The sequence below is a fragment of the Oryzias melastigma genome, linkage group LG12, assembly GCF_002922805.2.
Source record: "Oryzias melastigma strain HK-1 linkage group LG12, ASM292280v2, whole genome shotgun sequence".
Classification (NCBI taxonomy): domain Eukaryota; kingdom Metazoa; phylum Chordata; class Actinopteri; order Beloniformes; family Adrianichthyidae; genus Oryzias; species Oryzias melastigma.
Window position 1 is genome coordinate 1,598,164 of NC_050523.1, and position 4,715 is coordinate 1,602,878.

The window sequence follows — 4,715 nt, forward strand, 5'->3', positions numbered from 1 at the left end:
GGGGGGGGGGGGGGGGGCGGCGGGTGCAGACGTCTTTTCTTACCTGTCGTTGTTTTTTACCTCTCTCTGGATTGTAGTTGACCCCCCCCTCGTATGGCGGTATAAACCATGCAGCATGTTCTGGTTCTGTGTGCGAGCTTCACCGACCCCGCCCCCTGCTGAGACGGCGCCTGCGGTTCGGTTTCTGTGCATTTCCAGTTCCTTCTCGGTGGTATTTACTTGCATGAACTTCCGGTTTGACGTGTTGCTGAGTTTTGTGCTGTTCTCTGGATCTCCGTTCTGCCGTCGTTTCCACGCCGACGCTCTTCTTGTGTTGATATGATTACGGTGTAGTGAGCAGCTCGGCGCTTCATGACCAACATTCTTCTTTTTTTTTTGGCGACTTTGTTGTGATGCTTCTCTGTAAACAAGAAAACTGCCTGGATTCTGCAAAAGCTGACGTGACGAAATACAGAATGAAAGCGGCCATGTTTGTTCTTGATCTTTTCTCCCAGAGGAGTCCTATGCAGAATGACATCATCATTAAACGCCTCCAAAACGTCGCCTGATTGGCTGCTTTATTTGGAGAACATCTTCTCAACCAATCAGAAGTTTTTAGGGGCGGAGAGTCAAAAAAAAAATTTGCCGTTACGAAATTTGACATTTAAATTAAGGGATCCATAACTACGGCCCACGGGCCGGATCTGGCCCCCCTCCACATTTGACCCGGCCCCCTGAAAACGTTCAGATATGCATGACTTATTTATTTATTTTATATTTACCCTAAATAAGTTTGTTTACTAACAAATAGACACTAAAAGTCCAATTAGCTCTAAAAATGTCCCGATGCTCATAGTATCTCGGTTTAGTTAAACCCGTTGTCACTGGAGAAAATATATATATATATCTTTTTTTATTTATTTTTTTTTTTTTTAAACGCCAAAAACACATTTTAAATAAACACAATCTTTCAAAAAACTAAAATATCTCCTAAAAAATTATTTAAAAAACACTTTTTTGTGTATGGAGCGCAGTGTGCATCCGTAGAATTAAATAATTTACCTGTAGTTGGCTAATTCTGTCACTAGGTGTCACTAGATTCCAAAAACTGATGCACGAAGTTGAGAATTGGCTGCTTTCTTTGGAGAACATCTTCTCAACCAATCAGACGTTTTTAGGGGCGGAGAGTCAAAAGGAAACATTTGACGTGACGAAATTTGATACATAAATTAGAGTTTCCATAACTACGGCCCGCGGGCCGGATCTGGCCCTCCTACACATTTGACCCGGCCCCCTGAAAACTTTCAGATATGCATGACTTTACTAAAACTCAAGTCCTGAGCTCTAAAAATGTCTCGATGTTTGTAGTATTTCTCGATTTATTTAACATCAAGGATTTTACAGAATACAAACTTGCGAAAATACTAGTTTGATTCACTTTTGGGGGTGGGGCTTAAAGGGGGCGTGGCAGACCGTGAAAAGGTTTAAAAGTTGCATGATTCTTGTCTACGCTCAGCCCTGTGATGAACGTCACGGTCTGGAACACATTTCCTGGGATCTCGGTTCTCCTCAGCAGCTGAAGGAGCTTCGCGTCCGTGACCTTCCAGGAATTAAACCGCAGCAGAACGAACACGAGAATGTTGATGCTCCATGTTTGCTTCCTGACATTTTTGTTTATAAATCCGTTCTTAAAACAGGAAGTCAGGAAGAGACTTCACAAAGAAATGATCCATTTTCCATGTAATAAATGTTAAGACTCTGGTTCTTCAGGTTTACCGATTAGCTTTTATCCTCCTAGATCTTTATTGTTTTGTTCATTTTTCAGGATTTTAACATTTTTGTTTAATTGATAAACTTTAGTTTGCTGCTTTTCCAGATCAAATTCTCATTTTTTTTTACCAAAATTATCATTAATTGTAATATTGTTTATGATTACAAAAAAGAATGTTACTGTGCTTCTAAATTAGACTAAAAAGTTAGATATGATTAAAAATAGAAAAATAAATTAATTAATGAAATCCAAATTGTAAGAAAAAAAAAAGTTCAATTGAGGATAAATAATGATCAACTATAAAACAGATTAATGCAAAAAAAACATTTATCTATAGAAAAAACATTTAAGGAGGAAAAGCTAAATTGAATGCAGTAAAGGAAAATAACTGCAAAGAATTCTAAACTATGACTTGTATTGTGGCGAGGTCGCAAACACGAAAAATCTTTCTAAGATAACGGCTTTAAATCTAAATCTAAAATCATTACTGTTAAATTATAAGAATAAAGTCATGTATTTATGACTTTAAAAGTCATTGGCTAAAATTAATTACTTATATTTCTTGTAAATTTACGATTTTTAATGTTGTAAATTTACAAGATTAGAAGTTGTCAATTTATGAGATTTATAGTCGCAAATTCAAGAGTTTAAATGTTAATTTATTAGATTTATAGTCGTAAATTTACAAGATTTATGGTAAAAAATGTACTCAATTTATAGTGATACATTTATCAGATTTATTGTTGTAAATCTATGAGATTTATAGTAGTAAATTAACGGGATGAAAAGTCGTAAATTTGTGAGATGCATAATTCTAAATTTACAATATTAAGTGGCAAATTTACTATATTTATAGTCCTAAATTTATGAGATTTATAGTTGTAAATTTACAAGATTAAAAGTCATAAATTTAATATATTTATCCTTGCAAATTTACAAGGTTTATAGTCTTAAATTCAGGAGAAATAGTCGTAAATTTATTAGATTTTTGGTTGTAAATTTATGAGGTTTAAGGACGTAAATTTATGAGATTTATAGTAATAAATTCACAAGATAAAAAGTCGCAAATTCAGGAGTTCATAAATCTCATAATTTAACATTTAGTCATAAATTTGAGATTTATGGTTGTTAATTTATGAGATTAATAGATTAATAGTCGTAAATTTATTATATTTATACTTGTAAATTTACAATATTTATAGTTCTAAGTTTACAAGATCAATAGTACTACTGTTACTTTTTTGGCCCTGATACTCTGTCGTACTAAATAAAGTTTAAATGTTACTGAAACACTTTTAGGAAGTTTAACCCGTATGTTGCGTTCGGGTCAAACTGCTCCATCTCCCACCTAACAGGGTCATTTTTGACCCGATCACATACGGGTTAAAGAAGTCACAGAAACGCTCTGATGTAACTGGAAGCTGAAATGCCCCTAAAGGTCAGAAGAAGCTGCTGGTCAGGTGGACAACCTCTCCTCCTCTGATATTTACATGTGAACAAATAAACGGGATCGTTGTGTTTGTCTGTTGTGTGTCCTTGTTTACTGTAAACAGTCATGGAGGATTTCTGGAACGGTTCCTGATCCTGGAGAGGTTTTTTTTTTCTTTTTCATTTCTGCTCCTCCAGCATCTAAAGAACTTCAGAAAAGCTTCAAATCCCAACGTCTGTTTAAGCCGGAACATCTCTCCAACTGGAACCCATTCAGGAAAGATCAACGGGATTGGAAGATGTTTGAGCGGAACGCCGGGCTCTGAGGAGGAAGGCCTGATCCATCATGTCCCCCTAGCTCTGTGCACGTGTGTGCACGAGCAGAGCTAGGGGTGCATATACTCAGGAGGTGGTGAACATCTGAAGTTCTCCTGAGCCTCCATGTGGATTCACTTTTACTTTCTGAACATCAGACTGAAGCAACAAAATCATAAACGAGGTTTGATGACCCGGAGCGGTCAAAGGTCACGTTTATGGCTTTATTGTGGGCGGTTCCTGCAGTGATGTGAAACTCCAGAACAGCTGATTCAGCTCTTCCCTGTTCTTTCTTTTCCTCTCCGGTCACGCGACGTTTTTTCTTTCGTTTTTATTGTTTTATTAGTTGTTTACTTTAAACGATCCACAAAAGTCCTAAAAGTTTGATCAAAAGTCTCTCAGTCATTGGAATGACGTCACAGCAGCGTGACTGAGGCGCGCGCGCGCTCAGGAGGACGCTTCATTTGTCCGCGAGGCAGCGGGGAAGGACGGCGCGTGCGAAGCAGGTAAGAAAGCGGAGGTGAGCCGGGATGGCGGGGGGGTTAAACCCGCGCGCGCGAGCGCCTCTGAGGCGCCGCAGTTTTGTTTGATCAATCAGATTAACTTCAAAGGGTTAAAGAACTTCAAAGTCGGACTGAGCGGAACTCAGATCTTCTCAAAGAAAACTCGGGTCACCTGTTTGGGGTTTCGTGACGTCACTACTGCGTGAACTTTTCAATCAAAAAAAGCGATGGAGTGGGGGTCCAGCAGGTCACGTGACCCCTCCCCCCGGTGGATGCTGTTCTTATCACTGCTGCACCTGTAATCCATAGGATGGATTACTGGAATCATCTGGATCATCAATTCTGATTCATTTTAGACCTTCAAATTAAAAGACTAACTAGAAAATATCACTGTTTCTTTAAATATTTCAAAGTTACATTTGATAAAAGAATGACCTAATTGTTACTAAAACATAAAGCATATTTTTAAATGGTTTCGGTCTAAATTGCTCTTTTAGCTAAAAGGTTGCATAGCCCTCATTTATGTTAGTTATTAGCCTTCAATGCTTTTACTTTGAAAGTATTGTATGCTTTACAATGTCCAGGTGTTTGAACACTCACCTGCTTTAGTCTCTGCTGTCTGCAGATCTTTGTAAATAAAGTTTATTCAAGTTTTAAGGATTTGGGTAGAACAAAAAATATTTCATGAGCTCAAAATTTACTGGAGTTGTTATTTATTT

General features: G+C 37.6%; 1 protein-coding gene across 1 annotated transcript in view; it reads left to right on the plus strand.

Moving 5' to 3' along the window:
- Positions 1 to 3,203: 3,203 nt before the first annotated feature.
- The window catches only part of ogdhb (oxoglutarate dehydrogenase b), a 22,435-nt gene continuing 20,923 nt past the window's right edge, over positions 3,204 to 4,715 (plus strand). Inside the window, exon 1 of the mRNA XM_024299298.2 lies at positions 3,204 to 3,999. The gene's annotated coding sequence lies outside the window, so the exon portion shown is untranslated. The remainder of the gene's footprint in view (positions 4,000 to 4,715) is intronic.